We start from the raw sequence: 23,895 nt of genomic DNA, 5'->3' as shown, positions 1-23,895 counted from the left end.
CCTCTTTAGTGCCAATGCTGGGTGCAGCTTGCGATCAGCAGGCAGTGGGCAGCTCCCTAGAGGACCCTCGAGACAGTCCCACCTGGAGCACTCCAGTGGACAATGAGAGGGAGGGAGAGCCTCAGAATGGACTGAAAGTTCCCCAGAGCCTATTTCACCACCAGGCTTATCGAATTTTAATTTAGTTAACAAGGTTGGACTATAAGAGGCTGATCCCGAACCCACTGAAGTCGGCAGCCCTCTTTCCATTGTCTTTAGTGAGCCTCTGATCAGAACCTAAGCACACACTTTCTATGCTCTGCTTCTTATGTGAAAACAACGTAATTCCCAGGACAAATATTAAATGAGATGAGCATTAAGAATATTTAAATTTCTAATAAATGCTCAGAAACCACAATATATTTCTCAATAGTACTTGTTATAGTACTATAACAGCAGTACAATGGTTAAATGCTTTTACTGTGTTCTTTAGATGCTTTATATGTATATTTCCTTCATATAAGCTGCTCCAGCACATGAATAGGGTCTTACCTGAAAGAGGACAATATATATTTAACTTTGGTAAAATAAAACAAATAAATACTCCATCGTTTGGGGAATCACACTTACATATAAATGGAAAAAGGAGTCATTTAAAAATGCAAGCATTTTAAAGATTAAACAAAAAATGGTAAATTCTTTTACGGATGTACCAATATATTCTTCAAAAAGTTATGCTCTGAGATCAGAACTCCAAAAAATAAATACAGATAACAAGTAACTTTCAGGTTGTGCCCCAAAAAGACAAAAGCCAGAGACTGTAGTCAAAAAGCTCAAATGGTCTTTTCCAAGGCCACACTGTTAACCTTAAATCCATTTTAAACTTTACTTGGCTTTGTTACTACACTCAATCAGTCTGATCTCAGCTGTGAACCAGATTTGGCAGTTATTTTTCCCTCTCCTGCCAGAGCAAAGGAACCTCTGCAGATTTTGTGTGTGCTTTACCTTTGTTCCTGTGCCATACTAACAAGAAATACTCCCTACAGAAGGTCTGGCTTAGCATAGCATGGAAATGTGGCACTGGAACAGCAATAGGGTTGGCAGATTCTGTCACTTTGGTAAAGAAAGGGCTGAATAGGAGAATATACCGTATTTAGAAAATGGGGAGAATTATTCTTTCAAACACACGTCCAGCTTTGAGAAAAGTCAGATTCACTTATACTGAACAGTTGGACTCGGAATGTAAAGTATTCACAGTTGATCAGACCAAGACAAGGGTTTCTCAAACATGTCTCAATGCTCACAATGAAATGAGGCACTAGTAGGAAATTGTTTTATTTCACTAACTACAAATTGTCTGTTTTCATTTTTTTAAATTTTAAACAGTCAAAAAACAAAACAAAAAAATTGCAAAGTGCAAACGTGTAAAAACCAAAAAAAGGGGGTGGGAGGGGCAGCCAAAATTTTCTTTGCTTGGGGTGGCAAAAAACCTAGAGCCAGCCCTGCTGAGCAGGAAGTATGGCACTTGAGGCCCTCAACAGATATGCCCCACTGGGGACCTAGCACCACCAGTAGGCTCCACAGTGGGAGCTAAGGAGTCTCCACCTGGGCTTCCTGCTCCAATGAAAGAAGCTATCCTAAATTCTTCCACTTTCCAAGAAGAGGAAGAAGCAGCTTATGCTGTTCACTGCACCCCCGGCGCCCACCCATGCAGAGGAATGGAAGAAAAACAGTTCTCAGACATCGCTCTCCCACAGAAGAAGGATGAAATTGCTCTTAGTGTGTGGAACAGACTGGCCTGCTACTTCCCAAAAGACATCTCCTCCTGAGGACTTCCAATAAGACCACTCCTGCTGCTGGTGAGGGCTGTGGGATATCTCCCTGGATAGAAGCTCTGTGTATGTAGGTAGACACACATGGGTGCCCCGGACCCAATTTTCAAAAGTGCTGAACACCCACATCTCCCCCTGAAGTCAGTGAGAATTGTGGGGGCTCAGTATCTCTGAAAATCATAGCTGCATAGATTTTAAGGCCAGATGGGACCATTATGATAATCTCTTTTGACCTGCGTAATAGCCCAGGGAATTTCACCCATGATTCTTCCATTGAGCGCATGTTGTAACCAGCAACATGAGTCGAGTTCCTGTTGTAGTGGGGGAATTTGCTATGGGGAGGTGTAATCGGTTGGTCGGGGCTCGACCCTCCAGCGGACAGGAGGGGAGCCGCACCGACTCACTTCTGTTCGCCTGCTAGCCTTTAGGAGTCACGGGGAACAACGTTAGATCGCCGGGCCCTCTGGTGCAGGGGCTGGGGAGACAGTAGTTCAAATGGGCCCAGGCCCTCGGGTGCAGGGGCTGGGCAGACAGTAGCTCAAATGGGCCCAGGCCCTCGGGAGCAGGGGCTGGGCACACAGTAGCACAGATGGGCCCAGGCCCTCGGGAGCAGGGCGGGGCAACCGCAGTTCAAATAAGCCCTGGCCCTCTGGAGTAGGGCGGGGCAACCGCAGTTCAAATAAGCCCTGGCCCTCTGGAGCAGGGCGGGGCAACCGCAGTTCAAATAAGCCCTGGCCCTCTGGAGCAGGGCGGGGCAACCGCAGTTCAAATAAGCCCTGGCCCTCTGGAGCAGGGCGGGGCAACCGCAGTTCAAATAAGCCCTGGCCCTCTGGAGCAGGGCGGGGCAACCGCAGTTCAAATAAGCCCTGGCCCTCTGGAGCAGGGCAGGGCAACAGCAAGAGGCAGAGCTCAGACCCTCAGGCAGGGCTGAGCAGCAGTTCAGTCTGTAAGCCCAAGCCCTAGCTCAGGGCGGGCAGTAACAAGAAGCAGAGCTCAGACCCTCAGGCAGGGCTGAGCAGCAGTTCAGTCTATAAAGCCCAAGCCCTCGATCAGGGCGGGGCAGCAAACAATTGCTCAGGGGGCTCAGATCCTTGCAGCAGGAGCTGCGCAGCAACAGGCAAGTGCAAGCTTCTATGCCGGAGCGCTGGGTTGAGGGGGAGACTGCCACCCGTGAGTGGGGTGGCAGGGGGGGACACAGGCCCACCCACTCCACTGTGTCCCAGCCCGGGGCCCTAGCAGCGGCGTGGATCCGCTGCAGTCAGTGGGGATTCTGGCCGCAACACACTGACATGGGCACATCAGTGCCCTCAGCCGGACAAGGGTCGGCTACCCCCGGGCTACACTCCATCTCCCCCTCAAGGCCTACCTTGTCCGTCGCACCCGGTTCAGGCCAGTCGGTCTGCATCGGCTCCGGTGGAGGGCTTGGCGGCAGGTCCGGCAGCTCCTCTGGGAAGTTGGGCCAGGACTGCTCGGGCGGCTCCTCTGGGTAACAGCAGGGCCGAGGGGGCTCCTCCTCGTAGCGGGCGCTCGGCAATCCTGGGGGCTCCTCCCAGTACGGCTCCACGGGCTCCTCTGGGTAGTGGGCGTGGGGAAGCTCCGGCCAGGCAGGGCAGTTACCTTGGGCCGAGGAGGGCTCCGAGCCGGGAGCTCCCGCAGGCACGTCTGCTCTCGGCAGTGGCTGGGTGCTGACTGAGCTTGGGCGTGCTCCTTTTCTACTTCCTGCCCCGCCCCTTGACTTCCGGGGGGCGGGGACTGGGGGCGGAAGTTCCGCCCACTGAGGTGTTGGCAGGGCAGCTCCCTCTGCCGGGCAGGAGGGGAGCCACACCGACTCACTACAGGAGGGTATTTCTTAGGGGTAGTTGTATGGGTTACTTGGGGTGAGGGTATTGCCATTGGGAAAGGTGGGTGAAATGCGGGATGAGCAGGATAGGATAACGGGGGTGCTGGTGAATGGGAGGTTGCTCCAGGTCATCAGAGGATGATCAGAGTTTTGGCTGTAGATGGAATTTATTAGGTGAGAGGGAAATTGATTAGAGGGCTTCCTCGGGGATAGGGCAGGGGAAGAGCAGTCAGGGGAATTGAGCAGGACATGGAAGGAAGCAGGAGGTGGAGTTTCTGAAGAGTCAGTGAGAAGCGAAAGAGTTAAATACCAAGAATAAACAACTCTGGCACTTCCCAGCCTATATAATAGACACTTCTTTATGAAAAGAATTACTGTTAACGGCTGCCCAGAAACTGTATCAGATCAAAGCTTTTTGATCTACTGGTGTGTGGGCTATGTCAAAATCAAGATGAATTTTACAGTTCACATCACTGTGCTCTTCTTTTGCTTCTCTGCTTTTGCCGGTAAGTCTCCGTATATTTTCCTTCCTGTTTCACTGTATTGCAGGGGGGTATATTTTTCATTTGCTTAGAAACACTGGACCAAAACTCTCAAACTTGGATGTTGGCATTAGCTACCTATATCTACAGCTGAGCCACTAAATACAAGTGACCTGATATTTCGGGGGTGCTGCAGACTCGCTTATCTTCTTGATTTCCATGGAGTTACTCCTGGTAGTAAGTACAGTACTACATCCTATCGCATCTGGAGGATCAAGTCCTGAGAGTCAATGGGCTAATTCCTACAGTCCTCAGTCTTTCCTCAGCCAAAAGCTGAGCAAACTACAGGATCTGACCCAATATTCTTTTATTTAACTGTGACCTTTCTACAAGGGGCGGATGATCAGTACTTGGAATTTTATTACCTATTTTTGCCCTCTCTTGCAGCTTTTATTTTATTATTTGTTAAGAAGGAGACTGTATTGTGCTAGGCACTGTATAAATACATAGAGTGAAATGGTGGCTGCGCTGGAGTCTGCAGTAAATCTCCCATTGTCATGAATGGGGCCAGGATTTCACCCATAAAGGGATCATGCTATTTGCAAGCAGTTCACAGTGTTGGGTGTGATCTGGGGGTGCACAAGGACTGTGCCTTACAATGCTCTTGTTTGTGCTGGGGGGGGGAATTTGTGACATTCCTTTAAGGGGTGCAGCATATTCCATCCCCCACCCCGCATAAGCCAGTGCCACGGGCCAGTGTATGGGGGAGGGAGAGAAATTATGGCTTTGTTTGGTCCTTGCCCAGTTTCTGCTAGTGGGGGGAATTTGGCATGCAGCCCCAGAAACTGCCCCAGGCACCAGGGCTGTGAGCTAGGTAGCCCTGGCAGAGACTGCCTAAGGGAAACATTCATATTGCCTCGTCCGGTTTGATGTAGTTCTGCACAGTCCTTTGCCCATCATTAAAGACAGTCCCTGCCCCAAATCTTCCAATCTAAATTAAAACAAATGATTGTAGCAAACATACTGAGGGAGGATGCGGAGCACATGGTTACATAGATTAATTCTCTGCACATTTCACTAAAGTTTGATCATGGATGCATTTTTCACCACTTTAAGAGTAGGTTTTGATTTCATAAGAACAAATTGTATTTCAGAGGAAGGCACAGGAAGATATGAAGGACTAAATAGAACTGGACAATTCCCAAGCTATGTAAGATCTTTCTTTCTTTACTCTGTTACATGTATGAAATATTGTTCAATAGAACTGAGCACTTGTTATATTCATTTGAATTTTTAAACAAATTTGCTATGACTGTCTTGCACCCTTCTGCTTTCCACAAACAGTCTAACAAACAAGTTTACTGGCAGGAATGACCAGGCAATAGATAATTTTAAGTGACAAGGCACAAAAAGCAAATTTTGAACTTTTAAACACAAGTATTCAAACTGGAAACTTGAGTCAAAATTTCACTCAGCCAATCAGGGACCAGAAACGTATCTTTTGATTTGTGTCTGATCAAAATTACTCCACGCAGCTAAAATGTTAAATATCAAATGCTCACTACAAATTCCTCATGAATAAGCTACAGGCTGGTAATTATTCCCAAAAAGCAAAGAATTTTGAATATGGAGAAATCACTATCCGTTTGCAGACAATGAAACAGGCAAAATTGATTGAAAAAAATGTTGTTACAATTTATTCACCCAGCTCTGTTGCTCACTGTCATCAACCTGAATTCATCCCATTCCCTGTCTGCTATTTTCTGTATATAATTATTATAGAATACATGGGAGTGGAGTGTATATTTTTTTCTATAAGCACACATGGCAGAGCCAGTCTTGTATAGTGGTGAAAGCAGGGGACTGTGAGTGAGACTGGTTACTGTACCCCAGATCACTATTTTTCTGCTGCTTCAACATCTACCATCCATGGGAGGGACTGTGTGTCATTGCCATAAATTTTGTAATTCACAGGTGAAATTTGACACCCAGGAATTGCAAAATGTACTGTGTGTGAGATAGAAATAGTTCTGTATAATAGCGGTAGGTGCCTTTTTGATGGGAAACAGCAAACCTGACATTAATGTTGATAGTGCTGAAACAATGAACCTGGGAAAACATCTATGTATGCAGCTCTAACTCTCATTGCTTTGAAAGTGGAAGTGACATTTTTCAAATGTCTGGCATTGACAAAAGTCAAAGGTATCTAGAGGCAAAATGTTAGAAGGATATTCAGTTCCTGTCACCTTTGTGCAAGACAATTCTAGTCCCCTGATCACTCCCCTTTCCATAAAGGGAGACCAGTGAGAAAGTTTTTATCTGATTGTTACATGAATGACTATTGAACATGGTCCAACATTGGACAGGCTATTTAGTTTCCTTTGTGATCTAAATGGAGGTGGTGGTGCATAAAGCAAAAGAAACATTCTGTACAAAAGGGCTTAATTATGCCTAAGACTATGTAACATCAACTGATATTTGCTTAAACCTAGAGAAAGTTACTGATGACTTTAACTCCCTGGCAAATGACCACATCTGCTCATTCAGCATTTCCATCCTAATCAGTTCCACATTACCTGTCTAAGGTGGAACTTTGAGTTTTCTCTTATTTCTGTTGGTAAGTGCTGTACTTAGCTCTTCCCCCGAAAGGGTAAGGGGGGGAGCGTCTCAAAGACACAACTGCAAGTTAGGTACCTAACTGCCCTTGACTTTCACTGGAAGTTTGGTGCCTACCTGCCAATGAGGCCTTTGAAAATCTCCCCCATTTCTCTTACAATCAATGTTGTTACTAGCCAAGGGGTGTATAAAATTCTCTGATTGAATGTAGGTGTCATATGCAAATTTCATTTTCAAATAAATTTTAGCAGTAAAAATTACTCTTCCGTCGATCACGATCAGTGCTGTGTGAGCTGTGGCTATGGGCCAGACTTTGAGTTACACCCGATGCTTCTCTACTGGATTCAGTGGCGATTGCTCAGTGTGTGTATATCAGGGCAGAATGTAGCCCTCTGGTTTGTATTCACTCTGGCTTTCTCTAAATAATGAAATACTGATCTCATGATTTTTCTTTCAATTTTTCCAGCCTGTTTGTGTTCATTACATCCTCAAACCAATGTGTATTTTGTATTATCACCCTGTCTGTGGCAGTGATGGGACAACCTACCGGAACAAGTGTGAGCTCTGCAGTTACTGCAGGTGAGATTCATATCAATGCTCTTTGTGCCATCTGACTGAAGATGTGCTGAGCTGCTGAGGCAGGTTGTTTCTCAAGTATGACATATAGTAGGCAGTGGAAGGATGCAATGCAAGCTTGCCTGGTATTTTCCTTTTATGTAAAAAGATTGGAGTTGACAGCAAAGATTTCAGTATCTGTTTTGGGTGTAGGGAGTCTCTATTCAGACTGGGTGCATTGTGCATCTGATCTATGAAAGCAGTGCCCCAGAACATTGCATACCTGTGACCCAGCTTGAGAAAGCTTGACAGTTTTTTCTTGTTTTCCCTAGGGAACATGGCAAGAATATAAAGATTGTAAAGGAAGGAGCATGTTAAAGATTGAAGATACCACCATCTGTCTTGTCTTGCACACCCTGGAATCCTTAAGGCTTATTAATATGTAATCCTGCCATGGTGCCAAGGGGCCAACTAGATTTCCTTTTGAGGTTCCTACATTCTTATGACCATGTTAATATTGTACTAATGCTATTGTTTTAGTTTGTTTAAAAAATAAAATGGTTGTTTAAATAGTTAACATAAAATGGTTTTATTACAAATCTCTGGATTAAAATAATTGGTTGTTTAAAGACACATCACCAATAACCTATTGGTTTGCTAAAAGGTTTTATTAATGCATTGTGCTTATTCTTTAACCACTTTGTGGTCAGTGTTGTTTCATGTTCCAAGGCCACCAAATCCCTTGGGTTTTGTAAACAATATTTTAAAGCTTCATAATGAGACATTCCTTTTGGACAACCCCAGGAAGAATGTACAGCATTGGTGTCTGTTATCACACCTTCCAGGAAACCAAGTGCCCCACAGCATGTTTGAACACTTTAAGCAAATTTCAGATCTGATTTCTAAGGTAGAGAATGTTACATGTTAGAAAACAAGTGCAAGGGTGGCTTGAGTCATCTATCTGCCGCCCTGACCGAGAAAACCGAGAGATCTGCCGCTTGCCAGGAGCTAGGATCCATGATGAGACGGAGAGACTGCCTAGACTCATCAGGCCCTCAGATCACTACCCCTTCCTGCTTCTCCACGTGGGCACCAATGATACTGCCAAGAATGACCTTGAGCGCATCACTGCAGACTACGTGGCTCTGGGAAGAAGGATAAAGGAGTTTGAGGCGCAAGTGGTGTTCTCGTCCATCCTCCCTGTGCAGAGAAAAGGCCAGGGTAGAGACCGCCGAATTGTGGAAGTCAACGAATGGCTACGCAGGTGGTGTCGGAGAGAAGGCTTTGGATTCTTCAACCATGGGATGGTGTTCCAAGAAGGAGGAGTGCTAGGCAGAGACAGGCTCCACCTAACGAAGAGAGGGAAGAGCATCTTTGCAAGCAGGCTGGGTAACCTAGTGAGAAGGGCTTTAAACTAGGTTCACTGGGGGAAGGAGACCAAAGCCCTGAGGTAAGTGGGGAAATGGGATACCGGGAGGAAGCACAAGCAGGAGAGTGCAAGAGGGGAGGACTCCTGTCTCAGACCGAGAAAGCGGGACAATCAGCGAGTTATTTTAAGTACCTATACACAAATGCAAGAAGCATGGGAAACAAGCAGGGAGAACTGGAAGTCCTGGCACAGTAAGGAACTATGATGTGATTGGAATAACAGAGACTTGGTGGGATAACTCACATGACTGGAGCACTGTCATGGATGGATATAAACTGTTCAGGAAGGACAGGCAGGGCAGAAAAGGTGAGGGAGTTGCACTGTATATAAGACTGCTCAGAGCTCCAGTATGAAACTGCAGAAAAACCTGAGAGTCTCTGGATTAAGTTTAGAAGTGTGAGCAACAAGGGTGATGTCGTGGTGGGAGTCTGCTATAGACCCAGGGCCGGCTCCAGACCCCAGCGCGCCAAGCGCGCGATTGGGGCGGCGTCCCAGCGGGATGGCGGCAGGTGGAGGGGCTGCTGGTCCCGCGGCTCCGATGGAGCATCCGCAGGCGTGCCTGAGTGAGGTCCACTGGAGCCGCGAGAGCACCCCCCGCGGCGTGCCGCCCTGCTTGGGGCAGCGGAAATCCTAGAGCCGCCCCTGTATAGACCACCAGACCAGGGGGATGAGGTGGACGAGGGTTTCTTCTGGCAAATAGCAGATTGGATTCACCAAGGGCAAGTCATGCCTGACTAACCTAATTGCCTTCTATGAGGAGATAACTGGGTCTGTGGATGAGGGGAAAGCAGTGGTCATGGTATTCCTTGACTTTAGCAAAGCTTTTGATACGGTCTCCCACAGTATTCTTGCCAGCGAGTTAAAGAAGTATGGGCTGGATGATTGGACTATAAGGTGGATAGAAAGCTGGCTAGTTCGTTGGGTTCAACGGGTAGTGATCAACGGCTCGATGTCTAGTTGGTAGCTGGTTTCAAGTGGAGTGCCCCAAGGGTCGGTCCTGGGACCGGTTTTGTTCAATATCTTCATTAATGATCTGGAGGATGGCGTGGACTGCACTCTCAGCAAGTTTGCAGATGACATTAAACTTGGAGGAGTGGTAGATAAGCTGGAGGGTAGGGATAGGATACAGAGGGACCTAGACAAATTAGAGGACTGGGCCAAAAGAAACCTGATGAGGTTCAACAAGGACAAGTGCAGAGTCCTGCACTTAGGATGGAAGAATCCCATGCACTGCTACAGACTAGGGACCGAATGGCTAGGAAGCAGTTCTGCAGAAAAGGACCTAGGGGTTATGGTGGACGAGAAGCTGGATATGAATCAACAGTGTGCCCTTGTTGCCAAGAAGGCTAACGGCATTTTGGGCTGTATAAATAGGGGCATTGCCAGCAGATCAAGGGATGTGATCATTCTCCTCTATTCGACATGGGTGAGGCCTCATCTGGAGTACTGTGTCCAGTTTTGGGCCCCACACTACAAGCAGGATGTGGAAAAATTGGAAAGAGTCCAGCGGAGGGCAACAAAAATGATTAGGGGGCTGGAGCACATGACTTATGAGGAGAGTCTGAGGGAATTGGGATTGCTTAATCTGCAGAAGAGAAGAATGAGGGGGGATTTGATAGCTGCTTTCAACTACCTGAAAGGGGTTTCCAAAGAGGATGGATCTAGATTGTTCTCAGTGCTACCTGATGACAGAACAAGGAATAATGGTCTCAAGTTACAGTGGGGAAGGTTTAGGTTGGAAATTAGGAAAAACTTTTTCACTCAGAGAGTGGTGAAGTACTGGAATGGGTTACCTAGGGAGGTGATGGAATCTCCTTCCTTAGAGGTTTTTAAGGTCAGGCTAGACAAAGCCCTGGCTGGGATGATTTAGTTGGGAATTGGTTGCTTTGAGCAGGGGGTTGGACTAGATACCTCCTGAGGTCCCTTCTAACCCTGATATTCTATGATTCTATGATTCTAAGGGTATGTCTGCACTTCAAACCAGGGGTGTAATTCCCAACTTGATGAGAAATATCTATGCTAGCTGAAATAGCGAGAGTGGTAAAAACAGACTGTAGCTGTGGCACTGTGAGGGGCTAACCACCACAAGTACCTGTCTAGTGTAACACTGACACCTCAGTCATCAGGATCAAACCTGGGCCCTTTGGAGCTTAGTGCATGAGCTGAAAGTCAACTGGCTGTTAGCTCAGGCTGTAAAGCAGAATCATAATCTCTCTCTAAGTGGTCTCAGTGCCTCTAGAGGAGACAGAACACCACATGCAGGAGGTGTGTAGGTTACACATCTCGGACAGGTATGTACTTGGGTGGCATTGCTGCTTGCCTGGCATGCTATTTTTAGCATGCTAACTTGATCAGAGCTAGTGGGGGTATGTCTCCTCAAGATGGCAATTATACCCTCTGCTTGAGACGTAGACATACCCTAAGGGAATGTATGGCTAAGTCTACACTGCCTGCCGGATCGGCGGGTAGCGATCGATCTATCGGGGATCAATTTATCACGTCTAGTGTAGATGAGATAAATCAATCCCCGATCGCTCTCCCATCGACTGCTGTACTCCAGCTCGGCAAGAGACGGAAACAAAGTTGACGGGGGAGCCATGGCAGTCGACCCCGCGCCGTAAGGATGCGAGGTAAGTCGAACTAAGATACGTCGACTTCAGCTATGCTATTCTCATAGCTGAAGTTGCATATCTGAGGGCAGGTCTACACTATGGGGGAAAATCGATATAAGATACACAACTTCAGCTACGTGAATAACGTAGCTGAAGTCGAAGTATCTGATATCGAATTACTTACCGTCCTCACGGCGCGGGATCGACGTCCGTGGCTCCCCATGTCGACTCCGCTACCGCCGTTCACGTTGGTGGAGTTACGGAGTCGACATGAGCGCGTTCGGGGATCGATATATCGCGTCTAGATGAGACGCGATATATCGATCCCCAAGAAATCGATTGCTACCCGCCGATACGGCGGGTAGTGAAGACGTACCCTTAGGTTGATCCCCCCTAGTGTAGACCAGGCCTATGAGTGACAGCTCAAGTGGTGCATTGGTCTTTGGTCAGCCCTGTGCATGGAGGCAGATTTCTCACTTAGTATGTGCTAGCTCACACATGTTGAAAAACAGACCTTTTCTCCTATGGAAGACAAGGCCTAAGAGGAGATTGAAAGTTAAAGTCACCATATTTTTCTTGGAGTCTCTGTGCATGTGGATGGCAGGTGAGGTGCACATGCACCATGAGTGGGATTCACATGGGTAGCACATCTCAAAGAATCACAGTTACTATAATATAAGTAACCATGTTTTCCCAAACTATGACTTGAATCTTCTGACATCGTCCTGCTCTGCTCCTCCCTTCTGGCCCCTTGGCATGTAACCTATCTCAGTGTATACCTCCTTACCCTTTTTTACCCACTTGCAGATACTTACTGATAAATCATAACTGACTAATTCACAGGGTTGTTTTTTTTAACATATTGGTGTTATCCACCTTTGTTAGTATTCCTGAAGTGAGGACCCATTATTTCTTTGCAATTCTGAAGTCAGGAAGAGAAGTTCCTGTAGTACTTCTCATGATCTTCTGTGTCTATGAAGAGAAAACCCCCCCTAATATTTAACATTTCCCCTTCTTATTTAACACTCCCCTTCTTAAAGAAGAAGAATCAAGATACTTTATATTAGGAAGCAACTAGAATCCAGTGAGAGGCTTGGGTAAAAGCCTCTTGACCAAACCAGATGGCAGGAAGGCAGGTTACAGAGATTATTACAACACATTCGGAGTTGGTGGAAAAACTGCAGCGAGAGGAGATATTTGAATGATTCCCAGTGCATCTCCATTACAGCAAAAAAATAAGAAAGAGCCCTGAATACAAATCCTCTCATAGTCTCAATTCGGCGGCCACATGTAGGAGAACCCTATCTTCAGGAGAGTACAGATAGCATCCCAGCACATCTGGAGAGTTTACAAGTCGCAAACTCATATCCTAATAGCATTAGGCAAATGAACAGAACTGATCACTTTAATTAGCTCTTCAAACATCAGTATTTACCAACAGTGACTGCACAGCCAATCTGAAATCCTAGTTTTCCCCTTACTTATAATCAGAAAAAACCTGGCACACACTCTAAACTACCTCTGAATTTGGGATTACCTGAGAATAATATCAATTAATTCTTACATAGCATTTTATATCTTCAATGCAGCATCCAAACATTCATTCTTCTGTACCAGTCTCTGGTCAGGTAGGTATGTAAGTAGCATGAATCCTATTTACCAGGTGCAGGAACTGTGATGGGATATAAGCTTGTGATTTGCCCAAGACCATATAGTAAAGCAGTAGCAGAACTGAGATTATTATGCAGGAGTCCTTGGCTCCAAGTCCTAACTCATAGTGCTTCCTTCCATAAGGCTAGAATGTTTTCTTCTGCTTGGTAGAAACAGCCCAGTGATCACAATTATGTCCCATGTTAACCTAGATTTTTACATTTCTATTTTATTCACCATCTACAAAGGTATTTACTGAGGCAAGTTCAATTGCTGAGCTAAGGCATTCACCTACTCTCATCTGTATCTGTAGAACTTCACACTGTGATGGTAGCAGTCAGCTACTGCCAAGAGCCCATGCTTGGTCACCGAAAGCCCACGAGGGCCCTCTAGATCTTGAGTTACTACTAAAGCAATCAGGGATGCATCGGGGTTAAACATCACTATGCAGTTCTGTCCTTCATCTGCAACAAACAAGTTCTCATTTGAATCTACACAGACTCCAGAGGGATTCACAAAGGTGAATTTGTTGCCACAGTTAAGGTCCAATTGCTTTCTTCAGAATTCTTTCACTGTCCATAATCTTGAGGCAGCAGCCTTGGTATTTTCCAAAGAGCTGCCCTTCAGTAACCAGTATCTCTTCACTCTGCCAGGGGGAAAAAAAGTGATAGTACCCTATTTAGAGCTGCTAGAATTCCAACGGGCTTGGCTTTACTGCTGGTACTAAATAACCCAGAAATCTATTCCAGACTTTGGATGCTAAAGGCGTATCAGAGTCACAAAGAAAATTTATTAACAACAAAAAGAACATTCTTTGAATTCTACTACTACTTAGCTTGTCTACAGCCTAGTGGGTTTGTGGAGAAACTGTGAATGGATCTTACCCTGATCTCGCAAGAAAACCAGTGTCTCTCATTCAACAGAATCATCAGGACTCTACAGAACAAAACCACTCATCATACACTTTGCTCAAACATTCTTCTTACTCTGTGCACTGTTTCAGCCAATCAGTACAAGAGAGGAAGGATCGTTTGCGGTTAAGGCAATGGACAGAGACCAAGAGATCTGGGGTCAATTTTTGGCTTTGCTATAGTAATCCTGGCTGATCAGGGAGGCATGTTAGCCTGGCAGTAGGGGGGATTGTTACAGGGCTGTGACACGGAGGGAAATAGCAGCGCCTCAGCATGGAGTACTAGCCTTACAGAATGTTGAATAAAGCTCTGTTTCTTACAATTCTGCCACCTTGTTCCGTAACTTATGGCTAACGAAAGAGTCATCATTAAAATTATTGCTCATCCTAAATTGCAAGCTCATGGGGGCAGAGACTGTGTGTAGAAAGCACTTAGTGCATTTTGGGAACTGCCACAATGTAAATAATTGTGTTAGTAGTTTGTGCTATACTGTACCTTATTGACTGTGATGTGCTCTAGTCTATGAAAGCCATCTATCACATTCATCTTCAGGATGGCATTCATTCTCCAGTCCACCTCAATGATGTGAACTTTTCCCCCATCTGTCCAGTCTGTCACTGCAATATCATTGCACTTCAGGATTGCCATCCTGTAGGAATGATTCCAGTCCATTTTGGGAGACTTCAGCTGGTGGATCATCTCACCATCTTTAAAGAAGACCTTGATGGCTTTGGATCCATCAGTGACAAGCAACAAGCCATCCTGGGTGCATGCTACATCTCCCAGACCTTTTCTTGGTTCAGATCCGTAGGAAAACCTATGCTTATAGCAACCATCAGGGCTGAAGAGCTGGATCTTTTTGTTTCCACTATCTTTCACAACCAGATCTCCATCCAGAGTCATGGTCACACTGGTTGGCCAGATGAACTTGCCAGGCTCTGTCCCAAACCCTCCCAGTTCTTTGACCAGATTGTTGTAAAATATCCTTTGGATTATTTAATTATTTGTTATCTTTATTAAATTCAAACATGTCTTTCTAAAAGAAAGAGGGGAATGAGCTTTTAACACTCATTTTCCAGGGTTTCCACACTAGATAAAGCACAGCAGTTCTTGTTGTGGGTTTAAATCATATATGATCAAAGCAGCTTCTCTGCAAAATACCGTAGCTTTATTTGTTGATGGTATTTCTTTTTAATTTTCTCTGTGTGAGATGGGGTATTCTTTTGAAGGGGTTAAGGTGGCCAGGTAGGCCAATTAACTCCACAGGCTGCACCTGGAGGGAGAGCCAGGGAGCAGGGTTGATTGTGAATAGGCTCAGCTGTGCAGGAGAGGCCAGACAGGCAGCTGGCAGTAGACAGGGGGCTTCCGGGAAAGGCTGCACTGCAGGAAGGTAGCAGGCTGTAGTCATTCCCTGGGAAGAGAAGGGAGTCGGTTTGGTGCTGGTACTCCTAGGGGAGGACTAGGAAGGAGCATTGAGTGCTGAGTGGCTAGAGTACAGAACTGCTGAGCCGAGGGTCACTGGACTGAAACCTGGAGTAGAGGATGGTTCCTATGCTAGCCATTGGGGGAAGGGGCACCATCAGGGCAGCACAGGTGAAGACTGCCTGGGAATCTTTGCACAGAAGGACTTTGGGTAACCTCAGAAGGGGGAGACATGGATCGTGGCCCAGCCAGAGGGCCGAGTCATGAAGAGGATACCGGGATTCCTGGAGTGAGGTGGGTCTGCAGGGTGAGAAGACAATGGGAGAGGCACCATCTAGCAGTGCTAATCCCCAGGGTGGCCAGCAGGAGGTGCCACTGTGGTGAGTGGACCCCTTGACAATGTGAATGCAGTGCTCTTGGAACTGACATTTATAACAGCACAACAGTAACCTACATCAAGCATCACAGTGGACAGGTATGTAAATTTCACCCTAAGGCATAGATCAGCCCATGTACATAAATCCTGACTTGTGACATCCATGTTACCGATTTCTTGGGTCCCTCTTGAACAGAGGCTGCCATTCACACATCATAATATGGTGGTTTTGTGTTGTGGACACATGGGATGAGACTGCTGTTCTCATTTTCAATTAGGATCAAAGTTGTCCATTGAACAATTTCTATTTGTAAAGTCTGGGCTCAGATCTTCCAAAGAGCTCAACAGCAACCAGAGTTCCCAGCAAGGACAGAGTGTGGGGAATCTCCCTTGTTCGCAGTGGAAAGCTGCAGCATTCTAGTGTGAAGTAGCCAGATTTATTCAGATGTTTCTAGGGGAGCTGCTGGACGCTGAGCATTTTTGAAAATGTGGCCATTTAGGTTTATTTGTTCTCAAACTCTGAGTAGCAGAGCATTAGCCCAGGGCATTGTAGTGCTGCCAGAAATACAGTATTGGCAGGGAACTTAAAAAAAGAAAAAAACTTTGAAAGCAAAATCAAATATCACTCAAATTATAGATGGAAAGTCATGGATCATTCATAAGTCATGGGGTTTATTAGTGTGAAGCTGCCTGACCAGAAAAGCAGCTAACCATTCAAACGGGAAAAAAATGATTTGACTGCTTGATATTCATAACTCTGCCCATTCTCCAGCTCATGCCAGGCTGCCCATGCCAATTTGGACCCTGTTGGAGGCCCCAATTCAGCAGAACCCATGCCCAACATTAAATACTTATATAGCCCAATCAATTTTAGTGGGATTATGCATGTGGTTAAAGTTAAGCTCCTGCTTACGTACTTTGTTGGACCAGGGCCTGAAAATGCATTGCATGTTTAATCTGACCTAAGAGCTAGAAGTTCTGTGGAATCTGAAGGATAATTCACAGTTATGTATGCAAGGCATTTGAGCTTCAGTTCAACAAAGTATTTAAGCATATGCGTAACTTTAAGCACATGAGTAGTCCTGGCAGCTTGTGCTTAAATCCCATTGAAGTTATGCTTTGTTGAATCAGGGTTTAGAGGTGCCAAGGAGAAAGAGATCTTGCCCTAGTGCTGAGATACAGAGTAAGTACCAGGAACTTTTGCACTGTAATCCTGCTTTGACACTGAACTGCCTCTGTGGCCTTGATCCAGTCACTTTACCTCTCTGCTGCAATGTCCTCATCTTTTCAAATGAGAACGATAGTGTTTACCTGACCGGTGCTGTGAGGGGGTTTCACTAGTGCTTGTACAGCACTTTGCAGAAGGAAAGAACTATTGAAGTACTAAGCAGTCTCCTATTGAAGTACTAAGCAGCTTGAAAATCCCTACACATTTACAGTAGGGCCTGATCCTGAGAAATGCTGACTATCTGCAACTGCCACTGAAATCACTGGGGATTCTGGGTGCTCAACAGCTTGTAAGGCCAGGCCCTTAATTTAATGTCACAGGATGCAAAATTTGAAAGGGGAACTGTCTAGAGCCAAAGGCAGGCTCCAGAGCCCAATGAAATCTATGGGAGTTTTTCCATGGACTTTGGTGGGCTTTGATTCAGGCAATAAATTCCCCCATCCCAGTCTCAGATACGTCACCTGTTTGTCATCTAGCTCCTTCAGAAAATATGAAACTAATGTGCTCTTCATGCAAACTGATGTCCCTGTGGAGAGCCTAATATAGGAGGGAAAACAGTGTGTTAAACTCACACCCGTTATCAAGGATATGCTGCATTGTTTGTGATTTTTTTTCCAACAGAAAAGACTCCTGAGGGGACCTGTCACAGTGTGGCTAGCCCTTTAAAGGGAGACAGGGCTCAGCCCCAGCTGTGACACTGCCAATTCCTCTCCCCAGGTGGGGAATATGAAGGTAATTTGACCCACTCAGACAGTGGGGGTAGAAAAGGGAGAGACTTTACGAGCTGTAGAAAACAGCAGGGGGTACCTGTAGGAGGCACTGAACTAGGATAGAACGCTCTCTGCCCGTACTAGAGAGGGACTGTGTCAGTGGACTGGCAATCTTGGGAGGGAGAGGGGTGATCTGGAGTCCCCTCCCCAGGCTGTGGAAGAGGGATGGAAACCCTGAGAAAAAGTGGGAGGAAGGACGTTTACCCTCAAGGTTTTGTGTTTGAGGTAACAGGGCCTGCTGAGAGAGTGGCTCAGGGTGGTGAACCTGCCATAAGTATATTGTCCTCTGGTAGATGCTCTTTATTTCAGATTGAAAATGCCTTGTGCAGGTATCCTGCTGTTGGGAATAGAATGTGAAATGCTGAGATTGTTTAGGCTTCTGGGACGAGTCGATAACGCTGGGAATTGTGTATAAAGGGCTGACCTTGGGCGCGCTCTCATCGGCCAGCTAACTGTAAATAGGATGATAAGTCAAACAGGTGTGTAGGATGTTAATTAGGATGGGGTTACAGCTGCGGCTGTGTATATTTAATTAACCAATTAGCAACTGTTTGATTGCTTGCCATAATGGGATATAAGAGCATGCTGGAAATGAATAAAGAACTCTCTGCTTATGATCACATGGGTTGTCAGACTCTGTCCCTGCTCCTCTGCGATGCAACATCCTGCCATGCTATATATCTGTAAAGTGCCATGCGCACCACGGCTGGCTCTAGGTTTTTTGCCACCCCAAGCAAAAAATTTTTTGGCTGCCCCCCACCCCAGCCCTGGCCTCTCACCCCCCCTACCAGTGCCCTCCCCCACCTGCACCCCCAGCCCTGGGCTCCCCCGCACCAATGCTGACTCTGCCCGCTCCCCCCTCACCTCCAGCCGGTCCAGTGCTGGCAGGGTCGGGGTAAGCAGCGGGGCTCCCAGGCCGCGCCTCAGCCCAGGGTCCCTCCAGCTGGGGCTCCCGCCTCCAGGACCAGCCGGGACCCAGGAGGGCAGAGCCGGGGGACCGCCCTGGCAGGAGGCCGAGGAGTCAGGGGAGCTACTGCTGCTGCTGCTTCTGGCCGCCCTGCCGCAGTCCCTGAGCGACTCGGGCCACTTTGCCCAGCCCCGGCTGCGGTGCTGGGGAGCGGCTGCCCTGTGGCATCTGCAGGCGGCCGCCAGCCCGAGTGTCCCCCGCTCGATGCCTGCCCGGCCCTGCTACAAGGTGCGGGCGCTGCTCCCCCACAGCGTGACCACAGTGGCCCCAAGGTGCCCCGCGCCCACCACGCTCTGCTGCTGCCAGGGCCAGCTCTAAGCTTTTCCTGCCCGAAGCAATAAATAAATTAATAATAATTTAACAAAAAAAAAGATGGCCGGAATGCCGTCCTTGAAAATGTGCTGCCCCAAGCACATGGTTGGTTTGCTGGTGCCTAAAGCCAGCCCTGATGCGCGCACATGATACTATGCAAAGTACAGATCCAGGAAGGCACGCCAGTGTTTAGAATTTAGAGTGCTTAAGGGAGGTTGGAGCATGAGTCCCATTGTGCTTTTGAAAAGCAACTCTTTGTTTTCTTTTGAAAATCTCATCCCTGAGCAACAAGGCCCATTGCGTTGAATTGGACTGTTCATGTGCTTAAAGTTAAGCATGTTCTTTGCTGGAGCTGAGCCTGAAGAATTCGTCTCCACAGTTTTGCACAACATGATCTTGCATCTTTTCCATAACTGGGAGAAAGCTGTAAATTGGCTTTGAAAACATTCAGTCTTCTGAATGAAACTGTGCATGACTTGCAGTGTAACCTGATGCGCTCAAACATAGGCTCATCTTCACAGAGCCCAGAGTGCATATTTTTCACAAAGTGGGCACATTTTGAATTTGTGGCAAAATGCACAAATGTGCTTGTAATCCGAGCCATGAAAATCTAGGTAATCATAGCATTTAAGGGCAGAAGGGACCACCAGAGAGACTGCCCTCTTGTATAGCACAGGCCCTGAGGTATGTCTACACTCTAATTAAAAACCTTCAGCTAGCCCATGCCAGCTAGGGTTGCCAGGTGTCTGGTTTTTTATTGGAATGCCTGGCGAAAAGGGATCCTGGTGGCTCTGGTCAGCACTGCTGACCGGCCCATTAAAAGTCTGGTTGGCTGCACAGTGGGGCTGGCAGGCTCCCTGCCTGCTGCAACTCTGCGTGGCTGCTGGAAGCAGTGATATGTCCCTCCCCTGGCTCCTATGCGTAGAGGCAGACAGGGGGCTCCACGCAGTGCCCCGGCCCCAAATGCCGATTCCGCAGCTTCCATTGGCTGGGAACTGCGGCCAATGGGAGCTGCAGGATGGGGCAGTGTGCAGAACTGCCTGGCCACACCTCTGCTTAGGAGCCAGAGGGGGAATATGCCACTGCTTCCGGGTGCTGCTTGAGATAAGTGCCGCCTGGAGCCTGTACCCCACCCCCGTGCCTCAACCTCTTTCCCCAGCCCTGATTCCCCACCGAACCTCTCGGTCCCAGCCCAGAGCACCCTCCTGCATCCCAAACCCCCAGCCCCACCCCAGAGCCCACCCCCCCAGCTGGAGCCCCCACCCCCTCACTCCCAGCCTGGAGCCCCCTCCTGCACCCCAAACCCCCAGCCCCACCCTAGAGCCCACCCCCCCAGCTGGAGCCCCCACCCCCTCACTCCCAGCCTGGAGCCCCCTCCTGCACCCCAAACCCCTCATCCCCAGCCCCACCCCAGAGCCCTCACCCCCCCACGCCCAACCCCCTGCCCAACCTGGAGCCCCCTCCTGCACCCCATCCCAGAGCCCACACCCCTAGCACGAGCCCTCAGCCCCTCCGACACCCCAACCCCCTGAGCCAGCCCAGTGAATATGAGTGAGGGTGGGGAGAGCGAACGACAGAGGGAGGGGGGATGGAGTGAGAGGGGGTGGGGCCTCGGAGAAGGCACTGGGGAGGAGTGGGGCAGAGGTGTTCGGTTTTGTGTGAGTAGAAAGTTGGCAGCCCTAATGCCAGCTGAATCAGGCTCACAGGGCTCAGGCTAAGGGGCTGTTTAAATTGTGTAGATGTGGGGCCTCGGGTGGAAGCTAGGGTGCTAGGACCCTGTAAGGTTGGAGGGTCCCAGAGCTCAGGCTGCTACCTGAGCCTGAAACTCTATCTCAGCAATTAGACAGCTCCTGAGCCCCAGGGGGGCAGCCATGGGTGTCTGACTGCAGTGTAGACACACCCGCACACCAAGCCAAGAACCTGAAGTAAATCCAAGTATTACAGCCCCCAGAGATGAACCTACAGTGTGCCACAGGCAGACAATAGGAGGGACTGAGAGGTCCCCCCTGCCAAGGCAGCTGCAATGGCAGGGAGTTGGTAATTCAGTTATTTTGGTTATATATTGAACATTCATCCACCACTCTTATTAGTGAATGACAATACCTGTAGCTGGGAGAACTTGTTGAATGTTCTGTTGAGGTTTCTTGGCTAGCAATGCTACATTATTTATATTATTGTAATGCATAGAAGCCACAGTGATAGGTGCCTTACAAATGCACAAATACTTATTTAATTTTAATGGGAAGAAATATAAAATGATGGAAAATGAACTGCTTTGCAAGACATTTGCTTCTAGAGCAAGAATACTGGCCAGTCAGGCTTATGCTCTAGGTTTTCCCTGTCACTTGTCATCACTGTAACAGATGATTTAAAGCGCACACAAGCCGCTAGTAGTTTCCTGATTCTGTAACAAGCCCCCAATCTTGCAGAGCAAAAGGAAAGGATCTCTATAGAAAGCTCAGTAAAGAAGAAAACTGCTGTACTCACCAGCACCTGGATGCAATATGCTCTTATCTGTAAACCAGCAGCAGTTACCATGGTATTATACCTGAGAGACTGAGCTGTCTCAAGTGCTGCTCCACAACAGGACACCTAATCTGCTCAGCTCAGATCTTTCTGTTTGTTTGTTTTCTGTAACCCTTCTGTCCATCTGAGTTGGCAGCAACAAGGACCGGGTTCAGTATCTGAGTTCCATTTTGTAGCGGGGTGGACCCCACTGCGGCCCAGAGGGGTTTAAAAAGTGGCCTGGCAGGGCTTGAGAAGACAGCCTTTAGCCTGGGCTGATTGGGGAAGTGGCTGCAGGTGAGGCCACGCCCCAAACTCAGCCACAGGCCTTATAAAAAGGCCAGAGAAGCCAGAAGCCGGACAGTCTCTCTCTGGCTATAGAGAGAGATGGGCCTAGTTGCGGGGAAATAGAGACTAGGTACCTGAGTGCAGCAGGGCTGGGGAAGGCTGAGGAGCCGGGGAGCTCCAGCCTAGAAAGCCCCAGGCTGCGGCCTAGCAGTGGGCCAATAGGTACTGTGGGTCGCAGAGGGCGGCCCAGGGGTAGGACAAAGCAGCAGGTCCAAACCCTCCTTGCCAGTGATGAGTAGGCTGATACTGCAGTCTGCCCCAGGGTGTGGGGCTAGACAATGACTGGCAGTAGCCAAATACTGAGGCAAGGTGGGGATAGAGGGTGAGGGTTCCCTAAGGAGGGGAGACCCAGAGAGAAAGGGGTTACTGCTAGGGGGCAGCACCCCATGTAAGAGGGCACCGGGTCCAGGGAGGGACACAAGGGCCTGAAGACAGGTGGATCACCAGCCTACAGAGGGTGCTCCGAACGCTGGAACAGAGCTAATTCCCAGAATCACCAGCAGGAGGCGCCGTGGGGGTGAGTTCCAACCTGTTACACATTTCAATAACACAATGCAAAACTGGCTCGAGCCCCCACCCAGGGACCTGGGACAATTACATATCACCCCCCAGGGACCTCTAGGAGGCAATACTTCCCCTCTTGCAAGCACAAAATCTGAGTGAAGCAAAATCCTTTTAATAAAGGAGGAGAAACGATGTGGCATTATGTTGGGGAAACACCACAAACAGGATTCATAACACAAACCATGAGCAAAAGACCCACCCTTGGGGTCTTAAGTCCAGCAACCCAAAAGATCACCCAATGTCCCAAAAGTCTAACACCCCCAAAGTCTCTTGAGTCCAGCAACCCAAAAGTCCAACAACCCAAAAGTCTCTGTCCCTGGTCAGTGCAGCCCCAGAGTTCAAAAGTTTATCTGCAGAGTTCTACCTCCCAGCTGGGGGGGAGTAGGCACAGCGGTGTTAAGGGGCACCTTACATAGTTCAAGTCTGACTGCCCTGCCTCTCCATGGGGTTCTGCTGCAGCCTTTGCCATGAGCCACTCCAGCCGTTCCACAAACTGATCCACTCTACTAGCTGCTCAGCAACTTCAGCCCCCCCCTACAGCCCTCACTGATTTTAGCTCTTCATATAGAAGTCTCAGTGCAGGTGCACCATTGGCCCAACATGAATTCAGCTCAGCAGCCTGTAACTAGACTTCCAATAGAATTAAAATTAGCTCTGATATTGCACAGTTGAGAGAGACGAAGGTACAATTGGCATATCAGGAGGGCAGGCAGCCATCTCTCTCAATTCACAAAGTTTGGAACCCATGTCCCTTGTCTAGCAAGTGCTACTTAGTTGATGGCGAGTCTCTCTGTCATCAAACAGTTTCATTGTCCTTGATTCATATAATCAGGGTAACAACACTTTATTCTTCCTGCCCCAATAACAGAGAAACTGGGGATCCCACAGCAGCCAAAGTGACCATTTTGGCAGCTGTGGGTTCATGCTAGGCAGGGTGGGTGTGCCTATGCAAACAAAATCAGCCCCTGAAGTTCTTTTCCACAACTCGCCACAATTCACCACCAGATGTCGGGGCAGAGCTCATCCTGACTGCTTACATTTCATCAACTTCAGCTCCTGTTTTCTGCAGAGGATCCTTTGCAGTATTCACTGCCTCTACACTCCATATTGATTCACGTCTGTCCTCCTCACAGTGCCCAATTGGAGGTGAAATGTACTTAATCAGTGTGCCTCACTTGTCCCTGACTTGGGCCCACTTTTCCAAGAGATGAGTCGGAAGTAAAAGAGGCTGGAGGGCTGTGGAGGGATAGACCAGTATCTATCAGTGGGAGTGGAGAGTAGGAGTGGACTGTGAACCTTGGGAAGGCCAGGGGAGCTTTGGAAAGGACCCAGAGAGCCATAACAATCATCAACACTTGGGCTGGGCTTTTCCAATGTTCTCAGCATTGGCTAAATTCTGTTCCCAGTTAGCACAATGGACAGTTAACAGAGTTAGGACAACACTGAGCACCCTTTAAATTCCCACCCCTTAAGACACCCGCCCAGCCTCAACTTAGA

At 47.9% G+C, this 23,895-nt stretch overlaps 2 long non-coding RNA genes across 2 annotated transcripts; one reads left to right on the top strand and one right to left on the bottom strand.

The window, feature by feature from the left end:
• Positions 1–15: 15 nt before the first annotated feature.
• On the top strand, positions 16–7,869 carry LOC123372287. The gene is made up of 4 exons (XR_006580188.1): positions 16–2,153; positions 3,653–5,343; positions 7,216–7,328; positions 7,637–7,869. It is a non-coding gene; the product is annotated as an uncharacterized LOC123372287 (long non-coding RNA).
• Positions 7,870–13,014: 5,145 nt separating this feature from the next.
• LOC123372435 lies at positions 13,015–21,641 on the bottom strand. Its single transcript, XR_006580286.1, has 3 exons — positions 21,469–21,641; positions 17,394–17,469; positions 13,015–13,641 (listed from the first exon to the last, which is right to left on the bottom strand). It is a non-coding gene; the product is annotated as an uncharacterized LOC123372435 (long non-coding RNA).
• Positions 21,642–23,895: the final 2,254 nt, after the last annotated feature.

The sequence above is a fragment of the Mauremys mutica genome, chromosome 6, assembly GCF_020497125.1.
Source record: "Mauremys mutica isolate MM-2020 ecotype Southern chromosome 6, ASM2049712v1, whole genome shotgun sequence".
Taxonomy (NCBI): domain Eukaryota; kingdom Metazoa; phylum Chordata; order Testudines; family Geoemydidae; genus Mauremys; species Mauremys mutica.
The sequence above is the reverse complement of the archived record's forward strand: the minus strand, read 5'-3'. Positions and strand labels throughout refer to the sequence as shown.